Genomic DNA, 6,191 nt, shown 5'->3' with positions numbered 1-6,191 from the left:
GGGGCATGACAGAAAATAATTGAGAACCACTGCACTAAGGCAAGGAAGGAAAACAAACCCGAGACTACAAACGAAAAACAATGTATCAAATACACGCAGCAAAAGGCAATTCACGAAAACAAAAAACAATACAAAACCAATGGTACCGAGAGAACAATAGTGAATACGATGAGGTCGATAGCAAAGGTCTATGGGCAAGGAAAGCAGCAAGGCAAAACAACACTCTGACAACCAGCAGACAGTTTGTGGGTCCTTAAATACAGAGTTCCTTAATTGCAAGATTGGCAGCAGGTGTGCAACCAGTAAGTCCGCTCAGTCTGCCACCTGCTGGCCAGGCCAAGAACAGGAACATGACAGTACCCCCAATTCAACAGACGCCTCCTGGCGGCCCACCCGGTTTCGATGGGTAGGAAGAGTGGAAGGTACGGAGAAGGGACGGGTCCAAGATCCAGGAGCGGGGGACCCACAGTCGATCCTCCGGTCCGTAGCCCTCCCAGTCGACCAGGTACTGGAACCCCTTACCCCTGCGCTGAGAGTCCAAAATGTCTCGCACCGTGTACACCGGGTCACCGTCGATAATCTGCGGAGGAGGAGGCGAGGTGGGAGGAGGAGCCAGGGGACTGGTAGCCACCGGTTTAAGCAGGGAAACGTGGAAGACGGGGTGAACCTTCATGGTGGGCGGCAACCGGAGCTTGACGGAGACGGGGCTGATGACTGATTCCACCACGAACGGTCCTGTGAAGCAAGGCCCAACTTGCTCGAGGTGCCGGCCAGACGCAGATCCCTCGTCGACAGCCACACCTCCTGGCCCACCTGATAGACCGGCGCCGGGCGACGATGACGATCCGCTATCATCCGGTTCCTGGAGGTGGTGCGAGACAACGCGGCCCTGGTCTCCCTCCACACACGATGAATCCGTCTCAGATGGAGCTGCACCAACGGAACCTCCACCTGCCCTTCTTGCGATGGAAAAAGCGGCGGCTGATAGCCATAAGCAGACATAAAAGGAGACCGACCTGTGGTTGACGAGACGAGGGTGTTATGGACGTATTCCACCCAAGGCAGGTGAACAGACTAAGATGAGGGACTATGGAGACACACGCAATGTAGAGCTGCCTCCAGGTCCTGGTTCATGCGCTCAGTTTGTCCGTTGGATTGCGGGTGGTAACCCAGCGATAGGCTTGCGGTGGCTCCCATGGCATGACAGAACCGCTTCCACACCCTGGAAATGAATTGGGGACCCCGGTCCGATACAATGTCCACCGGGATCCCATGGAGACGGAAGACATGGCTGATGAGAAGGTCGGCGGTCTCCAGGGCAGACGGCAACTTGGACAGTGGAACGAAATGAGCGGATTTTGAGAAGCGGGAGAATAATGGGAGCTGTGCAGGATCCAACAGTGTGGTAGATGATGAGAGCTGTGGTAGCTGGTCCCAGTCAGCAAAGCTCTTCCAGCACTGAGACAGGCACAAACGAAGCCTGGTTCTACATTTGGCTGCACTTTGTCAGAGGAACCTGGTCAAAATGAGCCATTTCAAAATAAAAACAAAAACAAAGTCCCAACTTACTCTCCTCCTTGTGACTGTTTAGCCCTTTCGGCGTCTGTAGGGGTGTTAACACGGCAACTTTTACTCCAGTGTAGGACCGGGGCTACCCCCATAGAGCGTTCACACATACAAAGTTATACTGGTGTAGCCCCTGAAAACAGCTTAAATCGGAGCAAATTTAACCCTGCTCAGGAGGTGGTTTAAAAATGCTCCGGAGTAAATGCTAGTTTGCGAGGCAGCACCGATGTAAAATGGGACGTGTGAACGATACAGGGGTAGATTCGCTACGCATGAGAAGAGTTGATTACATACGGGAATTGAATGTGTTGCTTTTTTGCTCTGTTGTACTCTGTCATCTTTCCTTTCTCTCTTCTCTCATCCATTTACGGTGTCTGATTGACCACAGCGTTGATTTGTCTGGAAAAGTATAAACCACGGTTTTTCAATATGTCACAAACAAGGCGGGGAAAAGGAAGTACACTTTAGGCATGCGCATGTTTAATTTCCGTATTATTACTATCGTATTGCACGGCCGCAGAAACTGTCGTGTGAACGCAAGTGGGGCTGCACCAGGGTTAACGCGCTTCTCTTTAGTAAGCAGCTTTTTACGTGTGAACGCTCCACAAAATTTACACCGGTGTAAGATATATCGCAACAAAATACGTCGGTGCAGCACCGATGCAAATGTGTGCCATGTGAACACCCCTAAAGTTAAATTAAATACAGTGTATTCAATTTTGATACCTCTACAGTGATCCCTCGCTATATCGCGCTTCATTTATCGCGGCTTCAGTACAATGCGTTTTTTTTTTTCCAAAGTACTGTACAGTATTCAGAAGAAAAATGGCAAACAACTCAGAAGTTTTGTACATGCCTCAGAGATGGAAGTGGACTTTTCTGAAAATTCCGGGAAAAATAAATAAATAAATAAATGTGTGTGTGTGTGTGTGTGTGTGTGTGTGTGTGTGTGTGTGTGCGCGCGCACGCACTTGGCCGATCAAGCATGAATTAGTTTACACAAAACGCTATTCAAATACTCGACTTTCAATGATTAATCTTCCTTTTGTGTGCACACGTGTACCCTTTGTGGCTTCCGTTCGGGCCGAAATTTTGAAATCTCCAAGATATGGCGAGGCCATGAGAATGCGAGGCGAGGTAACAATGGAAGTTCCGGAAGCCATACGGAAGCCCGCAGTAGCGCCAACTCAAGCAACTCCCACTCGATACGACGGAATAACTGTGTCTGCGCCGCTGTCTTCTATCATTGGATCCAAAACGGCAACATGTAAGTGACTCTTTATTGCAGTGAGTTTGACTGGAATTGCGAAAGTTTTTTTATTTCATTCATTTACATTTACGTCCTGTAGATCATGGCATCCAAACGAAGAGGAATGGTAATGACCGCGGAAGAGAAAGTGAAATGCATACGATTAAGTGAAGCGGGTTATAAACATTCAGGAGACGCTTGGATTCAGAAAGACTCAAATCTAGAGACTTTGAAAAACAAGGAAGCGATTCTTTCTCAGTCCGATTCGGGCAATTTCCTTGCTCAGACGGACAGTCGAGTCAATGAACGTTTCCTAGAATGGTTTGACTGTTACCGTGGTAAAAACCTTCCGCAAACTGGACCGCTGATAAGAGAGAAGGCAAGCTCCATAGCGCTAACCATGGGCATCGAGGGCTTCGAAACATCCCGTGGCTGGCTTCAAAAGTTTGTTGCTCAACATCAGCTGTCTTGTGTGGTGATCGAGCGGAGGTCAACTTCGAGACAGTGAGTGAGTGAATGGAAAGAAAAGCTACCAGGTCTGTTACTAGTCTCATTTTGTACCGTGGTAAAAACGTTCCGCAAACTGGACCGCTGATAAGAGAGAAGGCGCGCTCCATAGCGTTAACTACGGGCATCGAGGACTTCGAAGCATCCCGTGGCTGGCTTCAAAAGTTCGTTGCTCGACATCAGCTGTCTTGTGTGGTGATCGAGCGGAGGTCAACTTCGAGACAGTGAGTGAGTGAGTGGAAAGAAAAGCTACCAGGTTTGTTACTAGTCTCATTTCGTAGCAAATAGTCCTACTTTTTTAACACGATATTTAGTTCATATACCTGTCACCTGTATCCCTGTTTTTGTGTTATAAACAGTTTTGGGGTAATATATTGTTGCGCTTTGTTGCTTGTGTTGTCACACATGTATGTTGTTTATATACTTGGACGTTCAAACAGGACATGTAACGTAGTTATTTCCCACAAAAGGAAATTCTGTTATAAGGAAAGATTGGACACCGCAAATACGATGCCTTACTACAAAATACTTCATGTATCTCTCTACTTCTACTGGTCAGATCGCAACCCATCTGCTGCAATGCACTGGCTAAGATGGGTGATCAGCAACACTGTTCTCATTAAAAAAAAAAAAGTATGATAAGATAAGATAAGAAAACCTTTATTTGTCTCACAATGGAGACATTTGCAATTTACAGCAGCAAAATATGGAGGGGTACTTTCTCATACTTTCATGCTTTTGTTCTGTTGATGCTTGATATGGACTGTCAACAAATTCAGTTTTTTATATATACTACTTGTGCTGTGTTATGATATCAGGTAGAACGCCACGACACGTAAGGTGATGTTACAAAATTATAAAGTCTGATTGAAAGTGGACGAAATCCTGGGAACCAATTCTTGATTTGGACACTAGATGGCGACAGAGACCATTGAATGAGTCTTGACGCCAACATTATAATAGCAAATTCTATTCTTTTACTGTACAGTATTTTTTTTTTTTTACATACCAAAGTCAATGCTTCTAGAAAGGAACCTTCACAAATGGTTTAAAAAGATTGGGTAATGACAGGAGAACATGAAATGCTCGGAAAAAATTTTGTAAATAATACTTTCATTTCCTTTCTTTCTTTCTTTTTGAAATGAGGTGATGAAGTTAACAATATATTACTCAGTTGTAATAGGATGCTTTTAACAGCTTTGTGTAATAAGAAATAAACTGTGCACGTTATTTTCCTCTCAAATAATGTCACATGCACGCGAGCGGGCACACATACACACACACACACACACACACACACACACACACACACACACACACACACACACACACACACACACACACACACGTGCACATGAACACGCGTATGTATTGTACAATGTTCATTTATTTTGGGCAAATGTTGAAATTGTAGATAGATACGTACATCTACATAGGCTTTACCATCAAAATTGCTTTTTCAGAATTTTTTGTTTGTTTTTAGAAGAAAAGTACTCTACATGTATTTGAGCTGTCATAAAAGCAGAAAATATTGGTGTCAAAGTTGATATTTTCCCTGAAATTCATAAAATCCCTCGATTTCTTTTATTCCCCTCCACCCCCAGATTTTCCGTTAAACTTGTCAAGGCTCCACCTGATATGGGCACTTGACTCTTTTTTGCCGGACCGTCCTCCGTCTGCGACCTGGGTACTCCTCAGTCCTTATTCATATAATAATCGTCACGCAGCATGACAGTCTTCACCCGTAATGTAGGAATCTGAACATCGCCAAATGTACCAAAACTGCGGTCAATGGTCACCCAAATTTATGTTGACACATTTACATCACTCTTTAGCTCACATCAACCTCTGAAAATATTTGAATGATCGCCCAAGTATTAAGGATTTTATTTATTATAATTATTTATTTATTAAGGATGTTAAATATTTTAGGGTGTTTTCCTCTTCATACAGGCGCTCACTACAAAGCTTTTGTACATCATGAGAGAAATTCGTCGTCCATAAAATTCAAAACACATGGCATGTCTTGCTATACTTTGAAAAATGTGCAGGACTTTCACATGCAAACATGGCGCCACAGCGGTCAACACAAGGACTGCATGACTGAGGCTGCTCGAGCACGGGGACAGTTGACCTCTGTTTTGAGGTCTCCATTGTTGGTCACTGCCGAGCCGAGATATTTAAAGGTGGAGACAAAGTGGAAAGGGGTGCCATCAAATACAAAAGATGGTGGGTCAGGTCCATCACCAACATTCATCAATTCTGTCTTGGGCGAGCTTATCATTAGGACTACTAGCTTTTTGGACTCCTCATTGAACACTGAGAGCCTCACGAAGCTGATCGGCAGTCTCGCTGAACAGGACGGTGTCATCAGTATACTCGAGGCCCTTGAGAATGCAGCAGGCGGAGCTTTGAAACTTAGGCGCGAAACTCAGTGCATTGAAGACAGCCGCTTCAGTCCCTGATCTACATGTATTGCACGTTCGGAATAGCCGTCGTTTGTTATTTGACAGTCGGGACTTTTTAACCGATGGAGCCATCCAGGAAGCATTCTACAGTGTGGGAGCATTTCGATTTGGTGCCACTGAATAAGGTAAAACACGTTCACCTTCTGTGCTCATTTTCCTAATTCGGCGGAGCCTTTAATGCAGGGGTGCCCAAACTTTTTGGACCGAAGATCTACTTTTCTTTCAACCAACCTCCCGGGATCGCCCCTTACCGTGCACGCGCGCGTTGCTCAACATCAGCTGTCTTGTGGGCGACTGGGGCTGACTGTCTGTGAGCTACCTCTGAAGGCCCCCTATTGTATTCGCTGCAGCACCTCCCATTCCACTTGACTGCGTGCACACACACACACACACACACACAC

Source organism: Hippocampus comes, unplaced genomic scaffold, assembly GCF_001891065.2.
Source record: "Hippocampus comes isolate QL1 unplaced genomic scaffold, H_comes_QL1_v1.1 scaffold212, whole genome shotgun sequence".
Taxonomy (NCBI): Eukaryota; Metazoa; Chordata; class Actinopteri; order Syngnathiformes; family Syngnathidae; genus Hippocampus; species Hippocampus comes.
The sequence above is the reverse complement of the archived record's forward strand: the minus strand, read 5'-3'. Positions refer to the sequence as shown.